We start from the raw sequence: 10,908 nt of genomic DNA, 5'->3' as shown, positions 1-10,908 counted from the left end.
GGATAGGGTGCTTATTGTACCTGTTGTTCTCTCCTCTACAGGTGTCATACCACACAAACTACACAAAAGCCTGGGCACGTTACAATTGAATAGAAACACATACATCACACTACAAGAGGCCACTATATTGAATACATGTCATATTGTGAGAAAATTCCTGAATACAGACACACACATTGATACACTTCTTTAATTTCTGTTTTGGTTACTATACCTTGACTTTGGTCCGGCATAGTACACAGCCACCGGTGTTAACCGAGTATATCTCACTTAACCTAACATAATAATGACAACAACAACTTTCTTGTGGTCACCACCTTGTCGTGGTGGGAGAGCCCAGTAATTTTATTAATCCATAGGGCAATGCAGGCTGGAGCACAAGCTCCTGGTAGGGACACCCATGCCAGTAAGGTCTATGGGAAGAAATGAAGCTAAGAGTGACCACACCCACATTTTGTGCAGATATTTATCATGGTAGTAACCAGATCTAAATGTGATACCGGCTCGGACGTCGCCCGGGTTAACAAGGTCCGCGTTCGTGGGTTAGGCAGAGGCTCACGTTCGAAAAATAGGCCACAGTCTCCCTTGGTTACCGGTGGCGAAAGCAGCACCGGCCCAAGCATGGCTACTGCAATGCCCTCAACAGATGTGAGGAACCAACCCAGCCTTGGTGTTTCTGTGGCAATGCATCCACAGACCACAAAAACTGGAAAACCACGCCAACGGATGAAATGGACAGTAGAAATGAACGAGTTTATCATCCGTACTTATTACACCATCACAAAACTCGAAACAAACATGACAGCATACAGACAACAACTACACCATAGATTCACACAACAGTATCTCTCACCTCACTGTCACCGAACAAAGGGTTGTTGATCAAAAAAGAACAATTATACACAACAACCTTATCTCCACAAACAACACTTGAACTTATCAAACAACAGGTTGCTGATCAAATACATCAACAGACAGAAACATCTAACATTAATGAAGATCATGTAACCTGTCAGAATAATCCAGCAACAAGCATTGAGTAATAACACACATACAACAATTACCACTAATGATACTACAGACACTTCCTCATCCATCACTGATAACATAGACATTGATTTAGTTAATACGCTCTCACTTATATTTCAGGAAACACTCACTAAATATACAGGTACAGATCCCACACAACGACCACGAATACCTAAAAATCAACACGTCAAAGGAAGTAGGAAAAACACTAAATTATGTAAACACTCACTTACTACCACACTAACATTCATTCAATTTCTACACTCGCAGACATTCATACATTAGTTTATGCTGGGGCAGTCACAGTAGTGACACACCATGGACTGAAAGTACAATCACAGACAAATACACAGAAAACAAAATTCTATCACAAGTCTGCCTGGCAGAGTAGAGTAGAAATACAAATAAATGACATTAGACAGCAATTAGGCAGGCTGACACAATACACTAAAAGCAACATAACACCTAAATTAAGGAAACAGCTGAAAAACATTTTCAAGAAAATAAAAACCCACACAAAACATGAACATCACAACATACACATTACAGAATACATTGATACACTAAAACAAAAACTTGCTGCCAAAGCACGTAGACTCAAATGATACAAAACATGTACACTACGAAAACAACAAAATAAATTATTTACAAACAATGAAAAACTCTTTTACAGACAAATTAATAACAAAGCAAACACTGATACACAGCACAGTGGCACACCAACAAAAGAAGAACTCACAACACATTGGTCTTCTCCTTGGTCCAGTGCTGTCACGCATAATGCTGATGCAGGCTGGATCGAGGAGGAGAACAGAAACTTACACAACATACCAACTAAGCGCTGTGCTGAAATAAACATACATGATTTCCAATACACTGTTAACGGAACACACAACTGGAAGACATATGGTGTAGACAACATTCACAATTTCTGGTACAAAAAGTTTACATCACTGCACCAGGAACTAGCTAAACACCTAACACACATCATCATCAATCCACAAGACATGCGAAATTTTCTTACTCAGGGCATCACCTACATGAAACCTAAAAACAACAATACCACAGACCCCACACAATACAGACCAATTACATGTCTTCCAACACTCTACAAATTATTGACATCCTGTATCGCAAACAAAATATACAAACATATTGAAAAACACGGCATTCTAACGAGAACATACAAAAAAGTTGCCGTAGAAATTACAAGGGATGCACAGAACAGTTACTCATAGATCCAGTCATTCTACAGCAAAAACACAAACAACACAGAAACATACACATGGCATATATAGACTAAAAAAAAGCATTTGACAGTGTTCCACACAGTTGGCGCTACATATTCTACATATGTACAAAATACATTCATCACTCATTGTATTCTTTCAAAACACTATGCAGCACTGGAGAACAACACTACATCTCAGGGTTAGTAACACTTCCATACAAACAAACCAAATTTTTATTAGGCGAGGAATTTTTCAAGGAGATTCCTTGAGTCCTTTCTGGTTCTGCTTAGTTCTGGATTTATTATCAAACATGTTAAACAACACGCAATATGGTTACAATATCAGACATGAAAAAACAACACAGTATACATTGTCACATCTCATGTACATGGCTGACATAAAACTTTATGCATCGACACAAAAACAATTTTATCAACTCCTACAAATCACACATTTATACACCAAGGACATACAAATGAAAGTTAGCTTAGATAAATGCAAAACAGTTCACATAGAAAAAGGAATCCTAGAGAAAAGAGATTTTGCACTTAGAAATGGAGATGTTATTAAATCTATGGAAGAGGGCGAGTTCTACAAGTATTTAGGATTCCAACAGGCCAAACTAACAGAACATACACAAATAAAGCAAAGATTAATTAAAGAATACCAAAGTAGGTTAGATGCTATTCTCAGATCACAGTTAAATGCAAAACACACAGTTAAAGCAGTAAACACATATGTCATCCCAGTACTCACATATTCTTTTGGAGTTATACATTGGACTCACACAGATCTCGAGCAACTCCAAAGGAAAACAAGAACAACACTTACTAAGCATAAACAACATCATCCTAAATCTGCCACAGAAAGATTAACTTTTCCACGTAAAGATGGCAGACGTGGCCTGATTGACATAGTTAACCTTCACTACAAACAAATATAGTAACTGCGAGAGTTTTTTTTACAAGAAAAAAGAAACATCACAGTTACATAAAGCAGTAACTCTAGCAGACTCAAATAACACACTATTAAACTTACACTCACATCATATGGACACAACAAAACATCTAAAAAGCATGAACACCATTAAGCAATCGTGGGCTCGAAAGGCACTCCATGGCAGGCATCCTTATGATCTGGCCCATGATTTTGTTGACAAAACTGCGTCAAACAGCTGGTTAGCTCGGGGATGCCTCTTTGGGAAGACGGAAAGATTCATGATCGCCATACAGGATCAGGTGATAAATACTAAAAACTACAGAAAACACATACTCAAAGATGCAACACTCACAAATGACACATGCAGAAAATGTCACATTATGCCAGAAACTATACAACACGTCATTTCTGGTTGCAAGCTCTTGGCACACGCAGATTATTTACACAGACATAATCAAGTAGCGAATATAATACACCAAGAGCTTGCAAAGAAACACAACTTAGTAGAACTCTACGAACCATACTACAAATATATTCCACAGACAGTATTGAAAAACAGCATGCACAAAATGTACTACGACAAAGCCATAATCACAGATAAAACAATTTACCACAAGAGACCAGACATCACACTCTTTGACAAACACAATAAAATCACATACATTATAGACATATCCATTCCAAACACTCACAATATACGAAACGCATGCACTGAAAAAATTAGCAATACACAGATCTCGCCCAGGAAATAAGGCATCTGTGGAGGATAGATAGGGTGCTTATTGTAACTGTTGTTCTCTCTTCTACAGGTGTCATACCACACACACTACACAAAAGCCTGGGCACGTTACAATTTAATAGAAACATATACATCACACTACGGAGGGCCACTATATTGAATACATGTCATATTGTGAGAAAATTTCTGAATACAGACACACACACTGATACACTTCTTTAATTTCTGTTTTGGTTACTATGCCTTGACTTTGGTCCGGCATAGTACACAGCCACCGGTGTTAACCGAGTATATCTCACTTAACCCAACATAATAATAATAATCAGCGCAGGACCCAAACGATTAGGAGTTAAAAGTTGAAATTCGGTACACAGGGTACCAAATCTGTTCTAAAGTGTTAAGTAACAATGATTGTGTTAAGTAACAGTGGAAGTGTCAACAATGGAAGTGTTAAGTAACAATGGAGAACAAGAGAAAGCCACGTGCAAGATTTACGGGCGCTAATGGAAAAAATGAAGAGAGAGTAATATGTTAGAACATATTCGATTTTTAAATTTAAACACATTAGTTCGATTTTTCTCGACCTTTCTCTATTAGAAAATTCGATGAAAATCGAACGATATAATCAGAAGACGTCGTGAAAATCGAACACTATTAGAACATTCGATTTTTAAATTCGACCTTTCTTTAGAAATATTTAGTTTTTGATGAAATTACTCTTTTTCTTTTTTGACTATAACGTAATAATCTTAATATTCGCTATCGTTACTTTTGCCCGAGCAACGCCGGGCCTACTTGCTAGTTTATTTAATAATCTACTTCGATAATTGTTTAATATAAATGTGTTTATTAATTCACTTTTTAGTTTTTTTTTCTGTCTTCTGCTTGAGATGTTTTGCTCCATATCTTAGATAATGCGTTACGAAATTATTTTTTTTAATTGTTATAAAACAGAGGTGGGCAAGCAAGAGTTCAATGGAAGCCAAAATGTAGGTTGGCAAAATGTATGAGAGCCGCAGTTCTGTACTGTCGTGGCGGATAGTATAGTAAGGCAGGGTTTTTCCTACCTTATCATACTATCCGATATGACAGTACAGAATTTGTTTTAATAACCTACACCTTGACTTCGTTTTTATTTGCATTTTTCTTCATAACTCATCAGTGATTTTTATTGAATAATTATAATAGAGGGACTATTTTTAATAAATAATTGTAAATTGGTAATATTGTACGTTTAAAATCCACTAATGGTCTGCATATATCATCTGCTTTGTATGTTTTTTGTCTAATTTTAAGATGTAGTCTTCTAATGTTATTAAAGTTCAGGATTTGTTTTTTCTCTTTTGATGTAATTTTTTTCTGTTTATATAATTTTGTGATTTCTTTGTTTATTTATTTTTTATTTCTACTTTGGATCAACGGTTAGTTTTATAAAATCATCTGTTAACACAAGTTCAGATCATTTTTTTCCTTACTCTTTATTAACAATTGGTCTGTTTTATTTGCTTCGATTAGATTTAAACTATTTTTCTTCCGATATTTTTTCAATATTATACACTTTTCTGAATAATCTCCCCCTTTCTGTTAACATTATGTCACATTTTTTTAATGCCACTTTTTATTTAGTGTTTTAAAGTTCTTTTATTCCCTTGTTTAATTTTATTTACTGCTTTATCAATTTCGGAAATTACATTAATTGTATTGCAATAAATACGGATGTGTAATTAATAGTAATAATTTAAAACTAATTCACAAAGAAAAAGATAAGTATTTACGAAAGTTCAAGAAACATTTCGCGACTGTAAGTGTACGTAGCACTATTAATCTAAATAATGGAATGGAAATAGATGACGGGTGGGCAATGTGGTAAGGGCAGGATAGCGCGAAAACGAATAAAAAGACAAAGAAGAAACGGTTAGGACGACGCCTCGAGCGTAGGATATCGATAAAGTGGAGCGCTGTATTTTTCAGCAAAAGAAGTCAGTTCGTTATAATGTAAATCATTTGAATGTTGTTACAAAAATATTGTGAAAATTACATCTGTATGTTTTCCCTAATTTAGTTAGTGTATTACCTTAAGAGGAGTGTAAGTGAAACAAAATTTGCATTTGAAATGCATTGTAATGTAATAAAGGCTAACATTTGTAAACCTTGGTGGTTTTGTCTCTGATAAAATGCGGTTATAGTTTAAAAAAATAATGGTTATCTTCTGTCTTAACTATTTAAGTGTTTTAATTTTTTAAGAAGTTTTTTAATTTAGAAATTTTTAAAAGTTAAAGGTGTTTTTTTAAAAAGTAAAAAACCAAACCATAAAGAAATATATAGTTGTTGATTATACAAAATGTTTATTTGTTTCGATTTAAATAATAATTTTTTAAGCAATAATACACATAGAAAACTTTTCTGTGAAATTAGACTTCTCGTAATTTTAATCACATGTATGTAATCACATGTATCTATGTAAGAGAAAAGCATAAAGCAAATAAGTTGTCAATTATTTTACTTAACGAACTTCTTATCCGTTATGTTAGATTTACATAGAAAAATTTGCTTTGTTTAAATGATGATTGGACTGCAGTTTGAAAAAATCGTTGACCTATAAATTCCCAATGTCATCAGTCCAGCTGTCCTCTTAATCGCAGGATTGGAGTTATGTAGATGGAAGTCGAAACTAAATTTTGCAATCTTAGGAGCAGGTGGCCCCGATTAACTATTTAGAAACTTCCGATGAAAACCGAAAGTTACGTTATTTCTATTGAAATATTTCCTCTCGAAAGGTGTTAGTAGATGACCGGCACGGCTTCATTGTTAACGAAAAAGGATGACATACAAGAGCAAGCAACTACTACCTTGAAGCGAAAAGCGTATATTTTAAATTAAATTAAAAATTACAGTTTGGCATTGTGACGATGTCACAATAAATAATTGCTCGTTGTCGCTTAAAATCTACTTAAAAGTATTAACATTGGATGTAGTTTACATGTTGAGATATTACTACTACAGTTTCAGTTTGCTTTCAGTTCTACAAGTGTTAGATATTTTTAAAGTTACAGTAAAACCTGTCTATGGTGACCACCCACGGTTTCTTTAAAAAGTGATAATTTAAACAGGTAGACGTCCGATACAAGTGGGGCTATAATAACGTATTTCCGGTACGTATTTTGCCCACTTTTTAGCCATTTCTGGTAAGCAAAACTCGAAGTGAGTAAATATAAGCGATTTTTTTAACGGTAGAGCTATATTGGTAATAGCGAGGTCGAAACCGAAATTTTCAACTCGAAAACGTCGGACGTTCGACTCCGCTTTCCTGTAAGCCTAGAAGTTCGACAATGGCGTTTGGAATGTCGAGCACGATTCCACTGACTTTCCAAACGCCATTGCCAAACTTCTAGGCTTACAGGAAAGCGGCGCTGAACGTCTAACATACACGTTTTCGCGTTGAAAACTTCAGTTTTAACCACGCTATTGTACTGTACTTTATTCTTATTGGATAACTCAATTTACAGGGGTCGCCGTGATTTTATAAGACAGATTTAATACCAATATTTTAAAGATTAATACAGTACTCTCATTTTCTCGATTATAATGCACACTTTCTTTTTTCCGACTTAATTAATTCAGCGTGGTTCTTTTCATTCGCTCCTCAGTTACGTGTATTATGTCTTCGATATACAAGCGCGTCGTATCTCTCCATCACTACTAAGAAAAATTATTAATTAATAATAAAACGATTTACATTTCGCGATTGCCCAATTACAACGGCGGAATCGAAAAAGGAAGGTTGCCTGTAAAACTGATTTTTGCTTTAAGCGGTTATTGTTTTTTGAATATTTTGCGTGCGAAAATTACTTGAATATTATTTTTTAAAAAAATATCGTAAAAATAAGGTAGGTTGATACAGAAACTATTTATCGCACATGTACTGTATACGAGCGTACAAAAATTAATTAATTAAATTTTATCAAACGATGAGATCAGCCGATTAATTGTATCCTGTACAATATTTCATACTCCTACGGAAATACTGCAGGTGTACGGTAAATCAAATTTCGTTTTCCCACAGATAAACTTCGTCGCTAATTGCAGTTGTGATAAACCATTTTCCCTTTATCTGATAACTTTAACACGATCTTCTAACGACAGCGCTTCGCATTTTTTCGTTTTTCGAACAATTTCGAACAAACTGAAATGAATTTTCTTTGTTGCTGAACTAATTATTTAACACCTTCATCTAATTTCAAAAGTGGGTTCGAACAAGAGTTTCTTTCTTCTTTGATCTCTAGCTAACATTTGGTTGGGGGTGTCATCGCAACCAGTATGCTGCTGTAAATGCCGCAGGAAGTCGAGCTTTATCCACAATGCTCCTTTGTTGCCTTCGATTTATGGCTGCCACTTTCACCTGCTTCAGATCACGCCGTTGGTTCTTGAAGCCTTTTTCAATTTGTTGGTCCACGTTTACTTAGGTGCAGTGCGTTGGATTTTCCACAGGGTAGGTCGCCGTCGAAAGAGCAGTGGGTGGGGTATTCGGTTATCATCCATTCGGCACACATGACCAAACCATCTCAGCCGTCGCTGTTGAATTTGCGTTTTAACAGCTGGTTGCTGTAGGCATCTGGCCCGGATGGCGTTGTTGGTAATGTGATCCCGAAGAGAGATACGAAGAATCTGTCTCAAGCATCTCATTTGAAAGGTCTCAAGTTTGGCCAAATCTGTCTTGAGCAGGGTCCAAGTTTCTGATTCAAAGAAAAGGAATGGCATGATCAGTGTAGGAACAGGCGGATCTTGTTCATCGTGGAGAGGTTATTCTTCTTCCATGCACACCATTTGAGTGAGACAAATGCATGGGCTGCCTGTCCAATTCGAGCGTGGGTTTCTTTCGACGATGCCACTTTTCTCTCCTAGATCAGTGACCCAAGGTATTTGAACTTTTGTACTTGCTCAATCTGGACTCCATTGAGGTAAACAGTAGCTCGCGATCCATCCGTTGTGAGCATTTTGGTTATATCCACATTTATTTTAAGACCATATCACTGAGCGAAAGTGGCGATATCATAAAGCGTGTCTGTGGCCATTGCATCGTGGTCAGCGAGAACGGCGCTGTCGTCGGCGAACATTAGATCAGTTAAAAAGTGGCCACCCTAAAACTGGACATTACGTTTCCCATCGAAGGCCTTCCTCATACTTGCATCCGCCACAATTTTAAACAGTAGTGGAGAGGCCACATCTCCCTGGAGAACTCCTGTCTGAATGGTAAGCTCCTCAGACAGTTCTCATCAGATTTACAGTTTACTGGTGGAATCTTTGTAGGCTTTCTTTAGGAGTGTGATGACTTTTTGTGGGACATGTTCACTCTCCAGTGCTCTCCACAGCGCAGGCCAGTGCACGCAGTCAAATGCAGATTTGAAGTCAATGAATATGACAACAGTCCGTTTGCCACATCTGGTCCTTTCTTTTATAAGCTGACAAAGGGCAAAGATTTGATCGCAGCGACTAAGACCAGGACGGAACTTTGCTTGTTCTTTTCGGCTAGTTTCTTCGCGGTGTTTTTGTAACCTTGATTGGATGATCTTCGTCAATACTTTGCCGACGATGGAAAAGAGACTTATACCGCGATAATTACTGCAATCTTGTCTGTCTCATTTCTTGCGGATCGGCACGATGATGGTTTTCTTCCAAATGGCTGGTATTTGTTCTGTGTGCCATATTGTTTTGATGAATAGAGGAAGACGTTGGTGCAGGATGTCACCATTAGCCTCGATCGCTTCTGTAGTGACCAGATCCAGTCCAGCAGCTTTGCCATTTTTCAAGCGGTCTAGTGGCTGCTTTCACTTCTGCAATTATAGGCGCTGCATCTAACATAGGTGTCGCGGGCGGGTCAATTGGCGGTGGGTCCGCTGGTACTCCTCGGGGTGCGTCATGATTGTACAAGTTATTAAAGAACTTCTTCCAACGTTGCAGTCGTTCTGTGGGCGATTTTACAAATGTGCCATCTGCTTTTTTATGGTGTCGTTTGTTACTTTGGACTTTCCACTGAGCCTTCATATAAAAATATTTTAAAGATTAATAACTATTATAAATTGAAGGTATTTAAAAATTCTTAATTGTAAATTGCAATCTCACCTTAATATTAAAGTGTATGACTTGAAACCAACGCAAACTACAAGAGTACTGGTTTCTCTGACGTCACGAGTGGAGTGCGCAAGACGAAGAAGTCAACCAATAGAAGATTAAATAAGTCACGTGAATTAAAGAGCTTCAACAGTTGGATGGTGATGAAAGAATCTTCATGGATACGGTGTGGATGACATTGAGTGGATGATAGTGCGTGGGGCAGTAATTTCACTGTAATTTAATTCTGTGAATTCATTCGATTAATTGTGACTGGTGTTTTTACTTAAATTTAATTATTGATTATAAATTGTTTAATTTCATGTTTTCGTTAATAATACCGTGAAAAAACAGATTTTATACTGGAATTATTTTTTTACCAGATGTGAAAAGTCAACATTCCCATTACGTGGAGTTTCTAAATTACCAATTAAAAGAGGTGAAACTTTTCAGTTTTTGCAAGTGAAGGAAAAGGTATTTTCTTTATTTTCTCATTTAACAGATATGTTTACAGTTTCTTTATATAATATTTATCAGACGGCATTCAAAGACAGGAGGGAAAAATTTATTTTAAATCCGTTCTTTCTCGCTGTTTAGACAGAACCTTTTACTCACGACTGTTATGGGATAGATTATGTCCGTTAATATGGACGTAGTTTCGAGGATGAGCCACGATATATTTTACTCAAACCATAAGGAAAAACTATTTGAATTCTAATTTAAGTCAGATTTTCGTGAAGTAACCTTTAGGCCTTGAACTATCACACGTTTTGCAAAGTTTGTTCACGTCTGTCATTGTTAGTAAGTCTACTATGACTTTTAACTGAAGTTTATACACAATATAAACAAGTGCATCTTGTA

Source organism: Centruroides vittatus, unplaced genomic scaffold, assembly GCF_030686945.1.
Source record: "Centruroides vittatus isolate TY-2023 unplaced genomic scaffold, ASM3068694v2 contig_206, whole genome shotgun sequence".
Taxonomy (NCBI): Eukaryota; Metazoa; Arthropoda; class Arachnida; order Scorpiones; family Buthidae; genus Centruroides; species Centruroides vittatus.
The sequence above is the reverse complement of the archived record's forward strand: the minus strand, read 5'-3'. Positions refer to the sequence as shown.